At 35.6% G+C, this 25,860-nt stretch overlaps 1 long non-coding RNA gene across 1 annotated transcript; it reads left to right on the top strand.

Annotated features, from left to right (window-relative positions):
* Positions 1-17,161: 17,161 nt before the first annotated feature.
* LOC149751551 (uncharacterized) lies at positions 17,162-25,651 on the top strand. Its single transcript, XR_016398130.1, has 5 exons — positions 17,162-17,186; positions 17,304-17,360; positions 23,435-23,621; positions 23,918-24,026; positions 25,512-25,651. It is a non-coding gene; the product is annotated as an uncharacterized LOC149751551 (long non-coding RNA).
* Positions 25,652-25,860: the final 209 nt, after the last annotated feature.

Raw genomic sequence — 25,860 nt, 5'->3', positions numbered from 1 at the left:
TATACTTGGTGATATCCGAGCTAACCCTTGGTTGATCTACTCTCTCAAACACTTTCTTATTTATCTAGAGTACGATTCTTCCGAGCAATCCTCGATATCACTCAAGTTAACAAGAGGTCAACAACTCTCTTACAATACTTAGTCAAAATAACAAGAATAAAAGCACTATGCTCAATTTCTCAACAAGGAAGGCTTTTTACTTATAAGCACAATACTCTTTTGATTTCTCTTCAAACTCTATAGAACTCTCTTGCTGCAATATGAGGTATGAATCTCGTTTTATAGGCTTCACAAGCTATTTTTCCGTTTGAAACAATTTGAAGCTTTGGAAACTCTTTTTCAACACATTTAACGTAGGCAGATTCGGGTCAGATTTGATTTTCTACTTTACAGTACCTTTTTGACAAATCAAATGCCTAATTTGACTTAGTGTCTAGAGACAAACTTGTAGCCTTTTAAGTTATCTTTGCAACCTGATAAGAATCATCTCAAAAGTACATTTGGTTGAAAAGTTACAGCTAAAAGAGTAAACATATGTTAGTCTAAATTACAGCTATGGATAGATAGATGGTAGACCCTATAACTCATAGCTAACGTTCAAATTTGAAACTCTATTGAATATAAAATTTGTAGCCCTTTAAGTTATCTTTCCAACCTGACAAGAATCATCTTAAAAGGACATTTGATTGAAAAGGTACAACTAAAAAAGTAAACATATGTCAGCCTGAATTACGATTATGGATAGATAGATTTCAGATCCTATGACTCATAGCTAACATTCAAATTTAAAAATATATTGAATATAAAAGTTGTTGTCCTTTAAGTTATCTTTCCAGATCAATAAGAATTGTATTAATATTATATTTCAATAAAAACTTATGCTAAAAATACTAACACACGTTTAAAATTCTAATATTTGCCTTCAAAAGAAATCTCAAATATTTCTAATTTTCATTCGTTTGCTATAATCATAATGATAAACTAAATTTATTTGTTTGTTATCATCAAAATCAAATAGTAAACCATTGAAACCATGGGGTTAACATATAACATAAAAAATATTCTAATTATTCAGAAAGGTACCCTTATATATGGTTACAACTTATTATTTGTACACCCTACTTTTAACTACTGTATAGTTATTTTTCCTCTATGTTTAAACCTATCTTCTTCAGTTGATACCACTCCGACTACATCTCCTTATGTTTATGACTTTTAGTTTAATTTCTAGGTCATTGTAACCACTTCCTATAATTTAGCTTCTTGCTAACTTCTTCAGCCGAAACATATCTTGTACTAGACCGACAAGTTATTTACAACTTCAAAAATTAGTAAAAGATATAGTTGGCATTTAACTTAGCACATAGACTTCATTACTAAATTATATAAATTGGTTAATACCTTACATATTTGGCCTATTTTTATATCACTCCACCACTTAACTTACTCCAATAACAGTTCTTTATACATTTGGCCTACCTTAGGCTTCCTCATTGCTTCCACCAAAATCATCATATATTGTGAATAACCATATTCTAGTTGCAAGCCTCCTCCTCCTTTGTTTTCTCTCCCACTCCTCTCGTAATCACCATTTCATCCAGTAAAAAATTATCTCCTCCTTCTCTTCATTGTTAGATAGAGATTGAAGGTTCCAATTGACTATCTCCACTATTCTCCCTCACCTTTTTCATTAGCTATGAGTAGCGCCATCTTCCTTTCCTACAACCCTAAACGATCTTCACCTTCATGTCTCCACTACCGCCTTATGCCCCTATTATCAATTTGCTATCAACCTTCTCCTTTTGTCCCACTCTATATTAGTTTGTCAACCTTGAGCTTGTTAACCTCAGCTACTACAGACCTTTGAATGATGACCCCCTTGCCCCCCCCCAAAAAAAATCCTACTCTCTTTAATATAAAATGAAAAATAATAATATGTAGTATCATAATGATTCTAAAGGCAGAGTTGGATCATAATCCATAATGAAAATGGGAATATCATCACTATAAGCCACCAAGGTTATATAGCCTAATTTATCATTGTTGCTAAATTAGAAATATCCTCCAATAGCAATGTACAACTACTAATTATCTTAACTAGTTTTAAGTTCCCTTCTAGTTACCTTTATCTTTTGGTTCTACTTCTAGTTCGGCTTACAGTTAATTATTTGTATTTTCTTTTTAGATGAATTTCTAAGGTATATCTTTTAATTATCCTTATTGTTGAATATCTAGAATTTGACCATCCATTTGAGAAGGAATAGAAGAACTTTATTTACTATCATTTCGATGTGTTTGTTGGGGGGGGGGCATCCTGTCTATATTTGTTAGGACTGGTTATTAGGACTGGTTATTCTAATGTTTGAGCCTCCCCTTCTTACAGCTTCATCTAGGTTCAACTTAGACTAATGTTATGACCATACAGAACACTAGTGGCTAGCAATGAACCATGAAGAGAAAGGTTCAAAATGGATCAAATATGGTTTAATTTTGTAAATCCATATCTGCTTTTATCTAGAATTAGAATCTATATTTTATCAGTAATAAGCCTTGTAACTCTATTTTATGTAAATTGCATGAGACTAAACAATCTAAAAATAGATTTAGATTTTATTCGAATATATATATATATATATATATATATATATATATATATATACCCGAATCAATATATCTTTGACGGATATGAAGATGCATATGGACATTAATCAGATGCTAAATTTTATATCCATATTCGGATAATTTGGATACAAAAACAGATCGGTCGAGCAATTATGCGATCTGTTTTTACCTCTAGATTGGAGAGAGGAGACTAAAGGGCAGCAATAATGAGGACAGTGGTGAAGGATGTAGCGATGATAATTGGAGATGTTGGTGCGAGAGGAGGGGTAGGGTTTCTCTCTAGTGAAAAAAAAAGATGCCTGAAGTTGAAGAACAAGATATCGATATTGCACTAATTAGATTATTAGCACTTAGACTAGCTACTTGTCCCATATGACTAGGAATAGCCATTTTATAACCAATATTCCGATAAAAACATTTTATCATTATAATAGACCCATTGGGAACCATCATTGACCTTGACAACAATTGTAATGACTATTATTTACTTTGAAACATACTATTTCAATTTTTAATATTAAAATAATAAATATTGTAATATTATTGTAACTGAAAATAAAGAAGAGTAATGGAAAAATAATAATGTACTATTTTCAATCACTATCCACTTGATAAGAAAAGTTTTTTTATTTTTCTTGAGACCTCATCATCTCTTGGAAAGGAAATTGATGCAAAAAATTGAGTTTTCAAAGCAACTAGTATTTTATTGAGAGAAACAGTATGCATAGAAATAAAACACTACAATTTATGTTATAAACTCGTAAACATCTTTTTTTGCATTATTATATATTTCTATAACATGATGAAGTGCTTGAAGCTGTTATAATGTCCATTTTGACATCATAGCTGCTCTAATTTTTTCTTTTTGTTTTCTAACCAGTTGATTCTAATTATGGTCCATAAGTATCCAATTTCAAATTTACTTTAGTTGGATTAAGCGAGACCCATCCATATTCATGGCCTGCGATCCTTGTTTGTTGGACATGTAGGTTGCTTCACAACAACTCGCCATCCATCTAAGATGTTTTCATATGAAGTCTTTCTGTCCCTCCCCTTCCTTCTTCTAGTTTATAATTTCTATTGCTTTACTGTTGTAGTGTATCCAAGGTTTTTAGTGGCCAATTCCACTTGTTTAGAGCTTCCAGCATTCGCTCTGTTTTCATTGTTTATCTGAATGATTTGATTTGGTTCTTCAATAAGTTTTTGATGTTAAATCCTAGGGAAAGAGGGAATTAAGTTGGTATCATGTTTATTAGTTCTTTTCTTTCTTTATAAGTCATGATAGAGAATTGGGTTAAACATATGGTTTCATAAAAGCCAATCACTAGGTTAGCAACCTTTACAAGCAGAACATAGGGCTCATTGATGTTTCTTGAATGAGAAATGAGGCGATGATTCCACCTTTTCTGCTTCACCTCTTGTTCAGTTTTTGAAGGTTTGATATCTTCAGCATGATTATTTTCTTTCCATGGTAGGTGTTAAATGTCTAACAAGAAGTAAGGCATAGATATAGCAGTCAAGTTGATAATTAAAAACAAATGAGTATGAAATCAAATTATACATTGAGGAGGTCAAGTCATATATTAAAAGATTCCATCTTCCTATTACTGAAATATCATTATTTGTAGTATTATTTTTTTAGAGAGAGTAACATAGTTCTAAATATTTATTTGGGCATTCTGCTCAGATTACGAATTATGGATTAGATTAAATAATATATCGAATAATAGAGTCTTAATCCTACTTAATTCTCTAAAACTTTGAAGCGGCCTTTCTTTTGGGCAAAATATGAAGGCCTGTAGGAGATGCATTTGTATAAAAGCAATTTAAGCCCTCTTAGTTCTCTATTATTGTTTACAAAAAGAAGTTTCAAATCATTCATCTCACATAAAATTAAAGGTATTTATAATATTTAATAATTAATAGGCGAGAAGTCTCAAAGTGGCATACAATATAGGGTATTATGTTAATCCATGACAAACAATTCTACCAACAATTGATACAACCTACCTAGATACTTTTCATGGTGAATTTAATTATTTTTGACCTTTTAATCTAACAATAATATTCATAGTAAGTTCCAAATTCCTATCCAATCTTACGAAACTAATGCCAATATTTGTATAATAAAGAACATCATATATTTTGTTAGATAATAATAATAATAATTTGTCAATAGAGAAAGAATTTACTTTTTCCCAACAAAAACGTCAGCTAGTGATACACCATCAATAGAGAGAGCAATTGAGAAGGAAAAGATCCACTTGTGTTGGAGGTAGTAAGATGCCATGATGACCTAGTTGTCTACAAGTGAACATACGGTTTCACGAATACAATATAAAGTTGAATTTTAAATTTAAATGCTGCGAAGACTATTAGAAAAGTTTGTATTCTAGATTCAAAATTCCTCGTGGCCACCCATGACTATCTTTAAAATTTTTCACAAGTGAAAAGAGGAGCAAACCAACATCAATTTCTCAATATATGAACCATTGAGAGACCATTGTTGAGGATATCAACCACTTGATTTGTTGATGAAATGCACTTTCTTTTTTTGAAGCAACTATTTCATGAACCAAACGAATTTTAATCTTAATTGCATTTCATTCATGCATGGAAAACTAGGTTAATTACTTGATAGATATTTGCATCATTATATTATCACGCCAAAGAACTAGAGATGAAGTCGAATTCCAAGGTCTTGAAATAAAAACAAAACCATGTGAGATCAATGGTGGCATAAGGAAGGCTCCTGTAAGTAATTCAATGCTAGAAAGAGTAAGCAAGCTGCCTTTTTTAGGGCTGAGAAACAAGATTGGATTCAAGAAAGGAGACTGGTGCATTCGCAAAATTGTTCTTCCAAGTGCAGGAGAATCGCACAAGCAGTAAAACTCGGAAGTCTGAGGTCGATTCCTCAGGAAGCGGTCTATGAATTATCAGTGTAATTTCAGATGTGATTTCAGATGATTTTTAGAAGTTTAGAGAAACTAATTAATAGATTAAGTTCGATAAAATGGAGATGGCTAGGGATCCAGAATCTCCCTTAACAATATTACTTTCAACAAATAAACTCGATGATTCTCGATTAAGGATCAAATAAATAAAATAGTTTTAATCATGGAATATATCGATTGAATACATGAACTCAACTTCTAAGCATTCATCGTGTCAGTTATGTCTACGACAAATTAAATATCGGAGCAATTCGTGCATCAATAAATATAAACCATAACAAATCTATCTAATAAATAAATATGAGAGAATCAGAACATATGAAAAGATGTAAATAAATTAAAACCAAGGTTCAGAGTTTACTTCATGAGAGCAATAAGTCAAGGGTTCTTCCATCACCCTTGACCAAGGGAGTTAGCTGGCCATTGATATGATAATCTCCCCTCTTCTCTTCTTTCTTTTGAAAACAGAGTCTCCTCTATTTTTGAATGGGAACCAGAACAACGTAAGAGAAAGAGCCGAAGAAGATCCCCCTTGATAATGAAACATCTCTCCTATTTCAAAATAGAACTTCCTCACCACTCAAAACCCAAAAATTCCAAACTAAGGATGCTGGAATTTTGCTGGGAGGAGGAGATCATCCGGGATGCGCATCCTGGCTGGCCGCGGGATACCCGGATGCGGGATCCGGGAGGCTCGGATGCGGTTCCATCTGGATGGGGAGATATGAAAGATGCTGGAAGGAGGCAGATGGGGTGCGGGGATCACTGTGAATCGTCTCCAAAAGTTGGAAGCGCGGAAGGGAGCTGATCCGGAAGGAGCGGGGATTCGGACGGACGTCGATCTGGATGCACCGTGGATGGCTGGAAGGTTGGGCAGTCGTTCGAAATGTACATCCCGGCTGGCCACGGAATATTCGGACGCGGGAAGCTCGGATGCGGGTCCTGCTGAGATTGCGGGCTCGGACGGACGAGTGAAGCTTGGACGATCGCGAATCCGGAAGACTAGGGGAGGCTGAGAGGCACTGGACGCGGAGGATGCTAGGATTTGGATGATTGAAGGAATCTGCCACGGGATCTTTGGCATGTGTCATGGGAAGGAGCTGATAGCGGAAGATTGCACGCGGGAGAAGGAATGGCTGAAGAACGGGATGCTGAGACGATCGTGAATTTGGAAGACACGCGGATGGGGAGGGAATCCGGAAGCAGGAAGCAGGGGACTCGGGAGATTGCTGATTATGTGGCCCGATTGAGAGGGATCGGGATCTCTTCCATGCGGGCGGACGCGTGGGATTTGACGCAGACGGCTGGATCGCGATCTTCTTCAAATGGGCGCACGGGATGAGACGGGAAGGAAGTTTGAAAAGCTGCGGATTTCTTTCTTTATTTTGAATTCTAATGCAGAATTCCAATGCACTCTAGGGATTGTGATGTATAGACACATGTTGCTCGGGTGCAAGTGTGCTTGACCAGGTTCAATTATGCTCTAGTGTAATCAGGCTTGAAGTCATGAATCATCCCAATCTATACCAAATGTACATTTAAACTCTGATTTGCGATAACCTGTGCCAAATGAAAATATAATATTAAATCAGCAATTTTATCGTTATATATTGGCAATAATACTTATTTAAGTAGTATGTAGATCGCACTTTTGTGCTCTCATTAGAGACCTACAAAAGGAATAATGATTATGAGACTATCTAGCCCAATCAGCATCAAAAGGCAGTTGAAGAGCAAAGGATGATGAATCTTGTAGATACAAGTAATAATTTGCAACTCCTTTTAGATGGCGTAATATTTTCTTCATAGCTATCAACTGAACACCAATTGGTAGATATATGAATTGAGGATGCCTTATTATTATGAAATTTCTCTCCATGTAATTGTCAAATATTAGAGCATATGGCCATACTTCTACAGAGTGTTGGTTAGGATGCAGATTTCTGGTAGATTAAGAGAAACAAGAAGCTATCAATATTAGAGTTTCATTGAGTTTGGGATTTAGTTATTTTTACTTGACTAAGAATGTTTTCAACATAACTTGCTGAGGATAAGAAGAGCCAATCTCAGGTATTGTAGGCTTTCAATGCCCAAGAAGAAGTATAATTATTGCACTCTATGAAAGCAAAAAAGGGCTTAAATGAAAAATAAGCTTGGAGATGATTTGAGATAGTGATGCCATAGTGTATTATAGAAAATAGTAGTGGCACCATCTACATTTTTAAAATGAGAGATGAACGAACATGAGACCCGAGCAAATTCAATTCAAGAAGTTCGAAACTAGGTCATTGAATCTAGACCCTTGAGGCCCGCTTAAGGTTCATACAAAGCCTTATTTAATTACAAACATGAAGTGGATTATTAGGGTTAACGAAAGAATGCGAGAACAAGTTTGCTCCAAAAGCAAAAAAACCATGTAAAATGACATTTTTGATGTACTTTGATTCCTGTGAGCTTGACCATTTGTCTCATTAAAATCAATGTTGGCTGCTTGATTGAATCATCTGAAACTAATGGTGCTATACTTCAATCAATGAATTCATAGACTGTGTTTAAGACAACTAATTTACACTGAACAAATTTTAGCAAATAGATGGAGGATAGAAAATTTATATACTATTTCAAATGAGAGCCATTGTATTTATAGCTATTCTCTAATGATGATCATTATTGGTATGAGCAGAAAGAAAATGACCTTGATGTGATGGAGATTATGGTAATGGGGGTTAGACATGCTGAATGGTGGGTGAGTAGGGTTTGTGCGACTTTATGAATAGTTGAAGGTTGGGAGCATGTTACAATAGAGAATTAGTGAGCTAAGAAGAAGTAGATCTGGCCAAGCAGTTATGGGGGTATAATTAGGTTAAGTAGATGAGAACTGTGAGGAGGAACATGGGACATCAATATAGTTGGTGAAGAGGACACCAGCATAGAAATTGAAGGTGAGACATGCTTTCCATCAAATCAAAAGTTCAAGTCACCAAAAGGCTGAGTAATATAAATCGAATGAACTTATACACTTTCTACACATTCAGTTAATCTGTATTGCAACATATTAGAGATGTAGAAAAATAGGCAAACTTGAAAATACAAAATCTAGATATTAAGATATTCTTGTGGTCCCCCAAAGAAACACTATCATGGAGAAATATTGCTAGGAATGAGCTTGGATGTGCAATTTAAGAGAAATATAGAGGCATTAAGTCCATCATCCCAATACCAAAATAGTGTAGAGGCATTTACCATGAGCAATGCATGGACTCAACTATTTGAAAATACATTCTCTCCTCAGACTCATTTTATCCATGAGTTTATGAAGAGGGTGATTAAAAGTTCTTCTAGAAATATGAAAGTTGGGCATGTTAGGATGTCTGCCACCCCGATCAGAGTGTATATATATGCTTTAATTTTTTTAACCAATGCATCAAATAAGTTACAATTTGCAAAGTTGCAGAAAAATGAGGTATAGAATGATGAAATGGTAATTTATGTCTTTCAGAAAGTTGGCAACATCGATATAATTATTGCACCCTTTTATTCCCTTCAATTGGCAGTTTGCTTGTAGAGACTTTCATTTTTAATCTTGCTATAGGATTAACCGAATAGCTACTGCCAAATGTTTAATGGGGTCATGATGACCAACAATGCATGAATGAAAGAGCCATTTGTGAAACATATCTTATAAATGTGAATATGAGAAGTTGGTGTTTGACTATTTGTGAAACAACAACAACATGATGAGCTTGTAAACTTGCACCATTGCCAACTTTAATTTGATTGGTGCCATAGCACTCAGAACGGAGGAGAGAAATTGTTGACATTGGATATTAAGTAATATGTGGCTCTAGAATCTGGGTACTAGCTTGATCAATAGTGGTTGCTGGTGATATGATGAAAACATCAAGCTAGGATTTTTGTAAGGCTATTGATTGTGATCGAACTGAAGAAAGCATGATAATGCCGCAAGATTGAATTTGTTGCATATTTTTTTACCTAGAAAAACTTGTTCTAGATATCAAACTATGGATTTGGTGGTTTGATGAAGTTGAATGTGGACAACCAACACTGTAATGACCTCATTCATGGTTTGTTTCACTACTGTTGAAAGTCAAAGCTAGTGCTGACCTCAAAGTGCCATAAAGGTTTTGAAAACTGCCAATTCTGCAATTGCTTATATTGATGATGGGAGAATGACTGGTTTATTAAGAGGGTTAGGTTGCTTAATGTGATACTCATGGATGATAACATGACCATGGATATCATTGATGTCTTAAGGGTTTAGCTTGCATGGTAAAGGACACAGCAAACAAGTCATGCTTTGGTCCCAAGCCAACCAAAATATAAAAGGATGAGATCTTGATAAGAAATTCCTTATACAATGCTAGCAAGGTTGGTTACTATTATTTGTTGTTAACTTCATTTAGAGTGCATTTGGTTTACAATCGAAATTGGAATCGAAATCGAAATTGGAATGGGAATCGAAATGGCCATATTTTTCAAAATATTTGATTCGTAATTGAAATCAAAATCAGAATTAGAATGAGTTTGAATACTAAGAGAGAGTCAGGATTGGATTTTGAGGGATTGGGATATTTCCATTCTCCTTTAGAATCAGAATTAGGAATGGGACTCCTTCCAATCAAATGACAGAAATGAAAGTCACTCATTCTCATTTTCATTCTAAAGCCTAACTTTCTCCAACCAAGCCTACCCTTAGAAGATAATCAGCCATTGATAAGCACCACCCTTTATTAATTGTCTGAATTTGAAGAGTCAATTGCATAGTGCAGGCTCATGGCCATTTAAGAGCATGCTGCATTGCTTAAAATGTTGTACACCCAACAATCAGGGCTAGAAATCCTGTGAAATATTGTAGTCTCTAACTCAATAGTTCTTGATCTTGCCTTTGCCATTTATTGTACGTTGGAGTTGTAGGGCAACCAATTGTCATCTTGATTACCATTTGAAGAGTGTATATGTTGTGGAAATCACATGATGACATAGTAAACTTCAGTTGATGTATTACTAGAGATCGATCATTGTCATGAAGATTGTGAAGTACCCTATAATGTCATATAAGTTGTATTGGTCGGTACTGAGAGTTTAGAATTTGCTGAAAAAGAGCCAAAGAATGCATGATGGAGGTCAACAAGTTGGTAAGTAGGAAAATGAAGCCATTGGTGTAATACGAAGGATGCAGGTCAAAGGTTGTATGCCATGAAAGCAAATGAACATGGAAAATGATCTCTTATGCGTTGAATTTTGAGAGTGATTGGTTTATTGTAATGATATTTTACAAAATGTGTTGACTTATACATATATGAGTTAAGATTGCACGATTATATGGTTATTTACAATTAACAAGGTTTCATTTTATAACACGAAGTCGAACTTTGAATTTGAATGTTGAGAAGCTTAATGAGAATGTTTTGAATTTGAAATATGAATAAATGGCGAATCATTTTTTTCAACCATAATTAAAAAAAATGCTCATTTTGCTACTTGAAGTGGATGCTTATGGATTCATTCTACATTTCACATGAAGCAAGTAGTTATCTATCTCGGTAAGTTAAAGTGGGTTTATATTTTTGGAGGCAGTTTCTAGTTGTTGAATTCAATATTTTTGGATTTTTTACATATATATACATTTCTAAATATACAAAATTACATAAATACCCTCGTAAAGTTGCTATTTACATGTATATGCCCATAAAATACTTATTTTGCATATATACCTTTCTTTTTTCTTCTTTTTTGTATATGTACCTATACCCTCTAATGTTGTTAAAAAATATACAATTTAAATTTAAAATAACCAAACTACCCTTATGAGTAGACAAGCAAAAAGAAAAATTTATAAGTATATACATGCAAATAATAAGTTTGCGAGGATATTCGTATAATTTAGCATATTTAGGAGGGTATACACTTAAAATGTCTAATAAAAAATGATCAAAATTTGGTAAAGATAATTCAGTTATTCTTAATAAGAGAAGATGATAAAAAAAGATTAATATTGTCACGTCGCATGATCTCATGTTCATATCATAGAATAAATCATGTTGCTTTTACAAAATTTTTGTCTCTACAAATAAATAATAAATCAACATTTAGAAATCACTAAAAAATATTTCTAATATAAGCATCTATAATTAATTCAAATTTGATATGCTTTAATATTTTAAAAATGCTAAAGAATATATAGATATTATAGACTCAATAATGATAATTATATCAAAATCAAATGGAGAATAGTATTACCAAAATAATCACCTAATATTTCAACTTGATCTAGTTAAGATCTTAAATAAAAAAAATTGACAATGCGACTTGGCCTCTTTTTTTTTTTTGACTTGTCACTCCAATTAAATCATGAAAGACTCGGCAAGTCTCAACCAAGATCATTTTTTAATGAATTTCTTGATTGTATACCCTTCTAAATATGAGAAATTGGATAAATGCCCTCACAAGTTTGCTATTTGCGTATATATCCTTATAATTTTTTTACATGTCTACCCATCAGGGTATTTTAGTCATTTTAATTTTAAGCTATTTATTTTTTAATGACATTAGATGGTATAGGTACATATGCAAAAAAGAAAAAAAAAGATGGATATTTATGCAAAACAAGTATTTTATGAGGATACACATAGAAATAGTCATTTTATGGGAGTATTCATGCAAAAAATCTAATATTTTTTTGAATTTTATTCTGATCATCTAGACTGTGAACGATTTTTTATATTTAATGGTAGTTCCTCTTGTCAGCAATTTTAATGATATGAACTAAATTTTTTTTTTGTCTTCGTGCTATAGTCGGTGAAATTCTAATGGATGATCTCTAGCCAAAAATTGAACTAGTGGATAAGATGCCTTGAAGTCAAGGATCTTCGAGGAAGTACTAGCCAAGACTTTGATTTGGTCATGTAGGCCGGCCATTGACAATGTAGAAAAGATGTTTTTGATGGCACCAAGAAGATACTTAGTCTAATGTATCAACCATGATGTCTTTAAACAAAACATTAGAAATATAGGCCTTTACATTACTTTGGTCCCAGTCATTGGCTTCCAAAAATTTCATCGCTAATGAAAATAAATCAGTCATAAGGAAGGACATGTAACATGAGTTATATCTTGGAATCCTTAAAGGACGTAAAATACAACATGTTTTGGACTATATAGATTCATTGACTTGATGTTAAATTTTTTTTAATATAAGATTGACTCGATGTTGTTGGAGAGGCAATCGGTAATAAATACCATTGGTAATAAATCAGTATTATGATGAAAACTTAATATTAAGAACATCTACTCAAGAAAACTGGCAAAAAGTTGTTGATGAATCTAAAAGGTGTTTAATCACTGAAATTAAGGATCGCTACGCTGACGCTTTCCTCTCTTGTCTTCCTTGAGAATCTGAAAGAGGTTAATCACTCTATGCCTTGGACAATAGGATTCAGACTAAATTTGACAAGCCCTGAGTTTCCAATATACCCTATAATTGTGGTAGTCTAGGAGTTAGATGTGTAACAAGCTTTATGTTGTCACAACTAACTATATCCTCTAATCCGACTCTTAATTTTAACCTAATTTTTTATCCTTGTCTCCCCCAATAGAGCTAGCATTGCAAATGAGTAGGACCTAAGTTCATCATCACCCTACTGGCAAGTCAAGTGGCTTGATCTAAACTTGTTCCTTTAAAATATAAACCCAAATCAAGTTGTGTTTTAAGGCAAAAGCATGAACAACCCAGTCTCCAACAGCTCATACCAAGCTCAAATAATATTGGTTTAAGTCACTCACAAGCCATTCTTGAACATGTATGAGTAAGTTGGCTCAAGCTCACACCAAGCTTGAAGACCTCCCACAGGATGATCGAACCAAGTCCAATTAAACATCCCAAATTCAACATAACCTCGATTGGCTGGCATCCCTCCCTAGTACCTACTCATAAGGTGGAACAAATAACTTATGCTATCGTGTATCCTGGATTTGCTAAGCATGATATAAACCTTCCATTTTGTTTGATGGATGGTGAAAATGCATACTTCTTATTTCATGCGCGCATAACACAATTGCTAGTTGTTGGAAATGCTATGGCAATTGTTGAAACACTACTAATGTTTGCCATGGAGACCAAAACTAATAGTTAGAATGCCTCAGTCATGATATACATCTACTAGTATTCATGACCTCCTTGTATAATGATTCTAGGACTAGCTTGACGATCAAGGGCTACCTAATGATCTATCGATCTAGCATACTTGGTTTATTGAGCATCGCATTTCTATCTTGGGATCAAGTTCTTTTGCTTGTTGAATGGTCTTGCTTATGAGGAATCTTTTTTCTTGGTTTATAGGCGCAATTTAAAATTTTGAATCGATTTTATTTTCCTCTACACTCTCTTTTGGAATGAAGCTTTTTTTTGTGTTGATTTGGAATTGCCATGTAACTAAGATGCTAAGAATTCAAGTAATGGGATAAGACTTATATTTCAAGATTTAGTTAATGATGGATCAAGGCTTATGAGCGTGCATCATCAGGAGATCCTAAAGGGCCATAGATCTCTTAATATATCCTTAGGGTTTATGCATGCATGGCAATAATTAGAAAAAAAATAGAGAAAAGGAAGAGAGGAAGAAGAGGGAAAGAAGGGGAAGGGTTGTAGTATCTAATGCTCTTTTAAAGCTCTTTTTTTTCTTGTCAAGTGGCTAGCAGAGGTTAAGGTTAAGGTTTTGGTAAGAAAAGGAGAAGCAAGGTGGTGAGTTAGATGACTCGAATTTGGAGAGGCTCAAGAAAAATAGTTTTTGGAGGATTTTTCAATTCTAGCCTAATTCTAATAGATTTCTTGTCTAGATTTCTTCTTGGAGTTGAGAGAGGAGAATGAGTATTAATGGGGAGAGGTGATGGATTCTAAGATGAGGATTTAATGAGGATGGGATTGCCCTACATCTAAGGGTTAGGAGAGGGGGCTTTAGTAGCTTGTTTTTATCAGCTAAATAGTTTGATGGAAGATTGATAGATGGCATAATTGGAGGGTAGAGAGAGAGGGGAGGGATTGGTTTGAAAGTTATGATTTAATCTAAAGAAATTTTAGGATCAAGATGGATTTGAGACGCCTAATTCTATTTCCTAATAGGTATGAGGCAAGGATTGAGGAGGTGAATGGTGAGGATTTGAGAAGGACGTATTTGTTTCAAGTCTATTTTTTTGCAGGGCTAAGATTGTTTACAAAGAAGTGAAATTAGTTTCAAATCTACAATTCAATCTAAGGGAATCTAAGGGTTATGATAGATTTAAGGTGGCAAGATTTTATTAACTGATAGGTATAAAAAGAGGAGCTGAAGAGATGGGTGTTGAATATTTAAGGAGGATATGTTTGTTTTATTATTTTTTTTGAAAGGCTGGGATTAGATGAGGAAGGATAGGGCTAGGATTAGGAGAGAGGTTTTAATCTAAGGATAAGAGGGCTGCTAGATGGAGCAATTTGATTAGATCTTCATCTCCTCATAAGGATACATGATGCGGAGGATGGATGCATGGCTAGAGTATTGTAGGAGAGGGGGAAAGAAATCCAATAGTGTAGGTTAGTCATGATATTGGTGTGAACACTATTAAATTTAGAGGGAGAATCTAGGATTAGTTAGATCTTTTAGGGAGAATGTAAGGGCCAAAAATGAGGCACCATGATTAAGCTATTACAAGTCAACGATTTGGCATCCAAATGGATAAGGTTGATTATGAGCGAAAATCTTAGGGTTATCATTTAGTAAAATTGGCATTAAATGTGAGGGAGAGAGCATGTGAGGATTTTGTGAGTATGGATGCATTGTAATAGAAAAGCAAAAGAGGACACAAGTTAGCTAGGGAGAATGTTGAGGTGAAGGCTTCTTTGGATGGCACTTGGCAAATGGTTCCCAAAAGATTGAAGACGGTAGATTAAGATAGAAATGGATTTATAATATTGCACCTTCATAAGTAAAAGAATATTCTTCTTGGGGTGCGCTCATAAAAAGGAATCGATCATGGGGGTGAGAATACCAAGAGATCCAATGATGCTAAACTTGGCTCAATCTCACATCAGTTCATGTGAAGCTCAATTTGGATGCAAAAGTAGGATTTAGGAGCAACTTGGGCTCATGCACTAGGTTTAGCTCTAAAATCTGGATAAATTAGGTTAAGAAAGATGAGATAGCTTAAAAAAAGATCAGATTGGATGGAAAAGCATTTGACCCGAGGGGCCGAATGAACTAGAGCTTAGGTCGGATAGACAAAAATTTTGATCAAATGAACTAGTATTCTAGTTGGATGGTCTAGGATTGCTAACGTTAAGCAAGAAAGTTATTCTTTCCATAGCTGACAGTATGCCCCACTTTGACAAAGGCCATATAGTGGACAAATATCCAAGAAAATAATGACATCACCTAGCTACAAAGGTAGAAGGAAGCAACAATCACTTGGATAGGCTTGCCTTGATTCTCATTTTTGAAAATGTGTAGTAAATGCAACGCAAATGCTAATGCCAATGTAAAAGTTATTTCAAGACTGTAATATGCACCATACTAGTTGCCCTAGTAATTGTGAAAAACTAATAGTTTGTTCATGTTGGTGTAGAGCTTGACTCAAGGAATGGGAGGCTTATTAGTCGTTAGGTGTATAGCCAATCCTAAAGCAATGCTCCATGACACTTAGGCAAGAATATTGGGTTGTGCTTGGTGCTTACATTACATGGCTTCATTACTTGATAATGTGTAGCGTCAACCTATTTTGGCATGGACCATGATCATAGAGTATGGGCTACATTAATCATTGCTTAAAACCATAGCCAAAATGCATACCATATTAAGGTGTGTGGTGGTGATTTTTGAAAACAAATCATACAATAGCTTTTGTAGGCATCATGGCAATTCATATCAAGGTATATTTGCATCAGTATCTGACAAACCTAGAAACACTACAGGAAACTAGGCCTTTCCCGACTTACTTTTACCGACGCTAGGGGAAAGCGTCGGTAAAGGTTGGCTCACAGCCAACCTTTCCCGACGCTTTGGGTTAGCATTGGAAAAGCGAAAGAAACAACGACGCTATAAAGCGTCGTTATAAGTTTGAGAAACAACGACGCTTATAAGCGTCGTTAGAAACCTTACACTACAACGAATGGGAGTTTTGGGGACTGTGTTTTTCCGACGCTATGGAAAGCATCGGGAAAGTTTGGCCCAGCCCAACCTTTGCCGATGCTTTTAATAAGCGTCGGTAAATCCAAAGAAACGACGACGCGTTGGTGCGTCGGTCAAATATTTAGAATCTACGACGCTTAAAAGCGTCGTTAGGAAACATTAAACCCCCCAACCGGCCCCGTCTCCTCCATTTTCTATCGGTCGAGTCAGTCGATGCCCTAGCTCCATCGCCGTCTTCTCAGCTCCGTCGCGATCCGTGGCTTCCCCGCTGCCGTCTTCCTCCTCCTTCTCCTCCTCCTCCTCCTCCTCCTTCTCGTCCTCCTCCTCTTCTTTGTTTTCAGGGCTTGCAAACTGATCTCACCTCCATCCGTAGCCTCGATCGGCGATCGAAGATTCCGCTTCTCCGCTGCCGTCGACCTCGCCGTCGTCTGAGGTAAGCCTCCTCCTCCTCCTTCTCTTCCTCCTCCTCCTCCTCCTCCTGTTTGTTTTCTTCTTGTCTTTAACGCTCGCCCGGCCCCCTCTCCTCATCCTCTCTCGGTCGATGCCCTAGCTGCGCGCCGACATCAAACCTCCATCCCGAGCCCTAGCTACTCGGCGGTCGTCTGAGGTAAGTGATCCTCATACTCTCTTTTAAGATTCTTGACAACCTTTCTAGAATTACTGAACTAGATAGTCACTAGTTTCTGGTGATTTACAGCCGTCAAAAGCATTATAGCATAATCTGGAACCATAGTGTTTTTGGTTTTTAGCATCAAAAGACTTGAAACTAGTTGATTGCTTGTAAAATGTCAAAGGACTAATAGAGTTGAAGATTACATGTCTGATGCTTTCAAGCTGACAGACTTGTAATTGCCCCCTTTCCTTTACATCCTGTTTCTGAAGAGAAACTAGCATGATTTATAAAATAATATATAACTCTTACTTTGATATCTATACTGAACTGGTTGTCTTAAATTGATTGCTGTTGTGATAAATTGTGCTCATTCAGGTTTAATTTTGTCATGTCCGATTTCACTTGATGCATCCCTGAACTTGTATGAAACTAAGGATTGTTTTGGCCCTCGCCTAGCCAAGTGATAAGGATATCTCCTATGGTTTGGGTCTATATGGTTTGTTGGATCCTTCACATTTACATTCATGGCGCACATGAATTGGATATTTTTCTTGCAATCATTAACTGTTTTATCGGAATTAGTCGAGGAAAAATGTCTGATCGTAGATCTATTTGGATTTTTGTGTTTATGCCAATACTTGGGTGCAGTTTTTAGATGCTTCTTGAGAACTTTTTTAAGATCTTCTAGGCAGCATATGGGTCGGGAACAGAACTGGCATGAGGCTTGAAATCAATCAGCATTTTGGAAATAGGTATGAGCATAAAATACTTTTTCCAGTCAAACTTGTTTATCCCAGGATAACTATTCTAAAAAGGTTTTGGTTCTACATCATAGTCCTATTGTTCTTGAAAATCCAGTTCATTCCAGAAGGGAGAAACTAGTTATTTTTCACTATCATCTTCTTTGTTTATTAAAAACAACTGATTTTCACTTCTGGCTACAGATTTACACTTCTTACTAGGAGAATGACAATTTCAATATCCTCTCCTCACATCAAATTTTACCTCTTATTGATTTCACTCTGTGCAGTCTTTCATTCAAAGCCAGTTTAAATTCCATTTTTTTTTCCCAGTTATAGTTTAAACATCTGATAAACCTTAAACAAGTCCACTTTCTCTGAAGACTTTACTTTGGTTGTCACGACGACCATTTATAAGAATGGATTTATTTCATTCCACCTGTTTGATCTATACATAACAAAATATCTAGGTGAGCATATATATTAGAAATGAACAACAATAGGTTACTTGCATCTTTTTGAAAACCTAGAATAATATTGTACTTTGCAAGTGATAAAAAAATTGCTAATGATCCAAAAAATGACTCAAAAAGATTTTATATTTTGATTTCGTATTGGTGATTCATACCCTAATTTCGTTTAATATTTTTTTATATTACTTGCAGTTCAATCAGTATTTTAATAGAATGGACAAAAGTTGGATAAATAAGTCAAGATCCAGTGCCGAATATTTGAATGGAGTTCAGAATTTCGTTAAATTTGCTTCTGAGAAATCTGAAATGAATGGGAATATTTTTTGTCCATGTCAAAAATGTGTAAATTGTTATGCTATCGCTCCACAAATTGTTGAAGAACATTTGGTATGGAATGGTTTTCTGAAGGGTTATACAGAAATGGATATTTCATGGAGAGTCTAAATTGTCGTCTTCATCTAACCAACCCTTAGTTATAGAACACACTGCTAGTATTGGATCTAGTAACACAGACAGAAATCCTGTTGTAGAAGATGATATGAGGGGCTTACTCAGAGATGCTCTTGAACATAATATTAGAAATTTAACAGATTTTAGTGGAGAGCAAGAAGGAGCTCCAATAGGTGATGAGCATACCGTTACTGAATCTATACATGTTGAGAAACCTATATACTCTGAAGATAACACAACTCGGTATCATAACTTACTGAAAGATTGTGATAATGAACTATATCCGGGTTGTAAGAAATTTACGAAGATTTCTTTTATGGTGCATTTATTTCATTTGAAATATTTGAATGGATGGTCCGGGAAGTCTTTTACTATGCTTCTTCAATTATTAAAAGATGCATTTCCAGAAGGTGTTATTTTGCCGTCAACTTCTTATGAAGCCAAAAAACTAGTAAAAGACTTAAATCTTGGATATGAGAAGATTCATAGTTGTCCAAATGATTGTATTTTATATCGTGGTGATAATATTAATGAAGATTCGTGCCGAACATGTGGGTCTTCACGATGGAAAAAACAAAATGAAGACGGGCATGATTTGTCGAATGAAGTGGATGCTACACAGTCTAAAAAAATTCCGGCTAAAGTTTTGAGGTATTTTCCTCTCATACCTAGATTGAAAAGGATGTATGCATCATCAAAGACGGCTTCCTCAATGAGATGGCATGATGAAGGACGTACAAGGGATGGAATGTTAAGACATCCAGCGGATAGTTTAGCATGGAAAGCATTTGATGATAGGCATCACGAATTTGCTTCTGATGTTCGCAGTGTAAGGCTGGGTTTGGCAACAGATGGATTTAATCCATTTCGAACGATGAGTTCTACATACAGCACTTGGCCAGTTGTTTTGGTTCCATATAATTTGCCACCATGGATGTGTATGAAACAATCTTCACTCATTCTGTCAATGGTTATTCCCGGTGATAAGAGCCCAGGTAATGATATAGATATTTTTCTGCAGCGTTTAATAGATGAATTGAAAAAGCTATGGCAGGGTGTTGATGCATTTGATGCTTTCACTGGCTGAACATTCAAATTGCGTGCAGCTCTTATCTGGACAATTAATGATTTTCCTGCATATGCTAATGTATCCGGTTGGAGCACTAAGGGGCGTATTGCATGCCCTTGTTGTGGAGATTTAACTCATTCATATTGGTTAAAACATGGAGGAAAATTCTGTTATATGGGTCATCGAAGATGGTTAGAAGCCAATCATCCATTTCGACATCAGAATAATCAGTTTGATGGTACCATAGAGTTGCGATCTGCACCTATTCCACCAACTGGAATTGAAGTTCTTAAACAAACTCATGGCACTAACTATATACCTGGTAAGGCATTCAACAGTTCAAAGAAGCGGGGAAGAGGGGATGTTGGCAGCTCAGTGACACAGGTTTTTGAGGACGCTGACAACTTCGAGAATGATGACAGTATTTATGAACAGGAAAATGACGATGGCACAAACTCGGTATCTACACAGAAGCAGTTATGGAAAAAAAGGAGCATTTTCTTTGAATTACCTTATTGGGAGTATAATCTTCTTCGACATAATCTTGATGTCATGCATATAGAAAAGAATGTTTGTGATAATTTGATTGGAACAATGTTAAATCTTGAATGAAAGACTAAAGACAACTTGAAAGCGCGTCTTGATTTGAAAGACATGGGCATAAGACAAGAGCTTCATCCGAAAGAACAACCCAATGATAAATATTTTATACCTCCTGCATGTTACACAATGTCTACTCCAGAGAAATATCTTTTTCTAACGGTTTTGAAAAATATGAAGGTTCCAGATGGGTATGCATCGAATATTTCAAGATGCGTTAATCTTAAAGAGCGAAAACTTACGAATCTAAAAAGTCACGATGGCCATATTTTGATGCAAGATATCTTCCCATTGGCTTTAAGATCATCAACACAGAAACAAGTTCTTGCAATTGTGACTCAGTTATCATCCTTCTTTAAGGCATTATGTTCTAAAGTTCTAGATCCCAAAGAGCTTGATCAATTGGAGTCTAATGTTGCACTAACACTGTGCCATATGGAGAAGATCTTTCCTCCTGGGTTTTTTACTATTATGGTTCATCTACTCATTCACTTAGCGGCGGAAGCTAAACTTGGTGGACCGGTTCACTACCGATGGATGTATCCTATTGAGAGGTAATATTCTAAACTCTAATGTCCATATTTATTATTAATATGAATATATATCCTATTATCATCCTCGATGTTGATGTTGAGCATTAAAATTTACTGTTGAAGGTATCTTGTGCGCTTAAAGGAATATGTACGCAATCGAGCCTATCCCGAGGGATCGATTGCGGAGGGATATATTGCTGATGAGTGTTTGACATTCTGCTCGAGATACCTTGAAGGAGTTGAAACTGCTTTTAATCGACCACAAAGGAATTACGATATTATACATAATGCAGAGGAGTACAAGTTCTCATCTGGTGGAAGATTTGTGGGGAAAGCTGAAAGTACTGTAATTCATCATAAATTATTGGCACAGGCACATCGTTATGTCTTACTCCACAGTGACTTAATATCCGAGTATCGCAGGTCAGTATGGTTATAACAAATCACAATTTACTGTCATATCAGATATATTATTCAAAACAAATAATTTCAGAGATATTGAGTTTACAATATGCCGCGAGGAAAACGTTTCAGAGATATTGAGTTTCAGCACACATCCGTGGGACCAAAGACATATATACAAAAATTAATAAACAATTGGCATTCTTTTCGATCAAAAGTCCAATGTTGATCTTCAAAAAGAACAACTTTTATTATATTTTTTTCATATGTGTGAGGATGGTAGTATTCCTTAAACCCACTTGTTACGAGATATCTATTTTGGCGAGATGTCTGTTTGACAAAGGAGGCTTCAGCTTTTGTCATGTATCTTTGCTGTTGTGTTTTTATTCCGGATTTTCAGATATCGTAACTTTTTTGCTTATATTGTTGATGGAGTTCTTTATTATGTGTGACTGCAAGTACAGGCAACCTAACAAATGACAAGGAGAGCTCTTTTCTACATCAAATGTTTCTTTTCTAAGAATATTAAAAGTAATGTACTTTTAATATTTAACTAATACTGATTCTTTTTTGTGCATACTAGATTACAATATGCCGCGAGGAAGACGTTTCAGGAATATTGAGTTTCAGCACACATCCGTGGGATCTACTTCTGATCGTTCCCAGCAACCCGATGAGCCCCATACTCAGTCCGGGTCCCAGTCGGAGCACGCTCCACCTGCAGATCGTCCAGACACGGATGATGTGGACGTCCTGGGTAATTTGATTTACAATCCTTTGCCTTTAAATCATTTGCCTTTAAAAAAGTACATTACATATGGCATATTTAATGATTTTGGATAATTAAATGGCACACACAAGCTTGAGGACATCTACTCTGTCATAAATTACATGCTTGCATGTATCCATTTATATTGATTCATGTGCCCCACATTGTGTATGCTTTTGCATTTTATATATCACTGTGTGTGTATAGATGCATTATATCACTGTGTATAGATGTGTATATATCACTGTGTGTGTATAGGATAGGGCAACAAATCTTATTTCGGAGCGCGTCGGGGGGTCATCATCATCCGACGCGACCCATAATATTGAAGCTGAAGTGCTCGCTGAATTGATGGGCCCAGAGCGTTATGGTCGAGTGCGGGATTACGGCGTTGGAGTTACCCCCACTCAGTTGTCTTCAGTGGGCACATATACAAGAAATGCCAGAGAATCTAGTAACACTGTAGAAGTTCGTCGGCTTCAAGCAACTATTGATGAGTTGAAGCAAAACCAAGCAAATTTGCAGTCTCAGCTTACGAATATTTCTTCCATGTTACAACGGTTTCTCCCTTCTCAGGTAATTAACTTTATTATATTTCAATACTTTACATATTATCAATTATGATATATGGGTTGATGTATCACATTATTCCTAACTTTTATGTTTTCTCTTTCTTTTTTGTTGTAGATTCCTGATTCTTCAAACGCTACTAGACATGATGATGATGGAGCTGAATCCCGTCCCTGATGCATTCTAGATTATCTTTTATGAGTTTGATATGTATATGTTTCTTATTTTTCAGAGTACATTGTAATTTGCTTTTTCAGAGTACATTGTAATTTGTATGGCAGCTTTTCTGATACATGAGTTAAAAACATGGAGTTTTAATCAGATATATCAATATTCATATTTTGACTGATCTGAGTATTTGTATCAATGTATCAATGTAATACAGGTTCATATTGTTATAATATATGTTTTGTAATTTGTATTTTATAATACTGATTATTGTTTTATTTTTTTTTAAATCAGGAATTCCTTGGGAACTGGAGGGCTGTGCCTACTAGTACTGGTAATTAAGCTCCTCTAACCTCTCTATCACGCCCTTCTGCGTCCCCTTTTGACAGGATGGCCTCTCATCATATCCAAAATGAGTTAGCTATTTGCTGAGGCTTTATGTAGTTTTGGATCACCAAAAAGGGTGGCCTTCCGTGAACTGGTTAGTTTTCTTGATTCTATTGTGATGTGTTGGTGTGTTGATTAGATATCCTTTTGAGTTCTTCTTGGTTAGTTTTCTTGATTCTGTCGTGATGTGTTAGTGTGTTGATTAGATATCCTCTTGACTTCTTCTTAAATCTCTCCTTCCACATGGTGAGCTTGTTACTAATTGAGACCCTAATTTAGTTTGGATGCAGAGGGTCTACAACTCTAGATCTAAAAAGGTGGTCTTTAGTGTCCAATTTTGTTTACGCTGTGTAGTTATTCGTTTATTAAATCCTCTCTTGTGTTTGGTAGGGCTGATGAGATGCAACAAGAGCTGTAGGCTAAGATGGATCAAGCGAGGCAACTTCACAGAACAAGTGGAGAAGCTCATAATCCATCTCCAAGCTCTTCTTGGCAATAGGTAAAATATCAGCAAACATGCCTTAGATCCCGAAAAAAAAAAACTTTAGAATATATGAGCTTTCTTTGCACAATTTGAGTCAACTTATAAATTAATATATGTTCTTATCATATAATATGAAGTACTTTGGTCCTAGGCTCACTGTGGTTTATGCCTATATTGGTGTGTTAGAAATTAGTTTCTTTTGGGTGGTAACTCTGAGGAAACTAGTGAACTTTACTCGATCTTATATGCCCGTATTTTTTTCTTTATAGGCTTTCTCGGGAATGAAGGCTTTCCGATTTTTTATATTATAAATAGTTTTCCCCCAGGGTAATTAGAATGTTTCAGAAATTAAAAATTGTCTTTGTTGAGTTATAAAGCCCAGGAATCAGAAATTTGTGAAGTGTTGCTAAAATATCAGCCTTAGAAGAGGTTGTGTGTTGGATTCCCCGAAGCAGTAATCAGATTAAACCAGTTATTTGGCTCTTTTTTTTCTTTTGCTAACACTTCAATTAAATTTTCTCAGACCCAAATCCAACCCAAATGTTGGAGGAAGCCTGAAAATTGTGAGGAGCTTCTAGCGCCCTTTTGAGAGAACTAATATAAGGATTGCTCAAATATCAGCCTTAAAAGATGATGTGAGTGCTTGATTATTAAACCCTCTCCATGCTAGTCTAATTCTGTATCTTGGATCACAATTAATCTTTTATACCTGGAGTGACGAAGCTGCATGGCTCGGAAACTGCGAAGTAGTAGCTGTAGGTCCAACTGATTGCTTGCAGTGATACATTAAATGATGGTGGGTTCACTGCTTTGAGCTTTACCGCAAGTCTGTGAGTAAGAATCAAAGAGATTGCTAACCAGACAGGGAGTTCAATCTATAGCCTGGTGAAGTAGTCATGAAACTTGACCCCACATTTGATGATTTATAGGGATTTGAGAATCCGTTTACATAGTTATACAAAATATAAGAAAGAATCTTTTGTGGTTTTCTGGTTCTAATTATTGGACTGCATTTTATATGCAATGGGACCTAGTATAAAGCTTCTCATTTGTGCAATCTTATTTCCATGACTCTTCCCCCAAACTGCAATTATATGTTAACGAGGTTGGCCAACAGGCCTAGTTTTAGGATATATTGAGCCAGGCCTTGAAATATGCATATTGAAAAAATTGAGTTTCTCAGCCCACTCCCGGCCTATTAGAAAGCAAGAACATTTGTCATTGTGCAGTACTGAGGACTAGCAGCAGAGAGGCGCTGTTAAAGCATTGCAGTTCCACTGTATTGTTTGCATTGCTTTGAGCTGATATAGGCAGAGGTCTAACCATTGCTTTTTAACACTTGCCTTCTAGGCTATAGTTGCAAGAAACTTTGTCAAATTGCTGTGGATATTCCATGTGATAATTAGCAAACAAGTTGTTCACAGGGCAAGAAGTCATGTTTATTTCATTGCCTATGTAAACTGTTATGCTGCAGCTTAAGTTTTGTTATTTTGAATGCAGAATGGGATCCGTGGGGTGTTCCAGATGATTACGAATGTGAAGTCATTGAGGATGATACTCCAATTCCGAAACATGTTCCTCAACACCGACTTGCTCCACTTCCAGAAGAGTTCTACAAGACGCTGGAGGCGGTAATGTCGAAACCTGCTCCAAAGGATGAACCTTCCACTCAATCGAAGGCTTAAAATTATGATGTTGTTTGGCTTGAACAAATTTTCATATTTGGAGCTATTGTCATGCCTCTTGGTTGCTGCTTGCTGCTGTGGCTTTTATGTCAATGTTTGTCATGGATAAACTGGCTTCCTCTTATGAGAAAAATAATGATAAGAAATACCTGCTGCTGATGTAT

Source organism: Phoenix dactylifera, chromosome 12 (assembly GCF_051530095.1).
Source record: "Phoenix dactylifera cultivar Ajwa chromosome 12, Ajwa_hap1_PhDact_Kaust_v1.1, whole genome shotgun sequence".
In the NCBI taxonomy this organism is placed as follows: Eukaryota; Viridiplantae; Streptophyta; class Magnoliopsida; order Arecales; family Arecaceae; genus Phoenix; species Phoenix dactylifera.
Note: the sequence above shows the minus strand (reverse complement) of the source record. Positions and strands in the feature narration are given on the sequence as shown.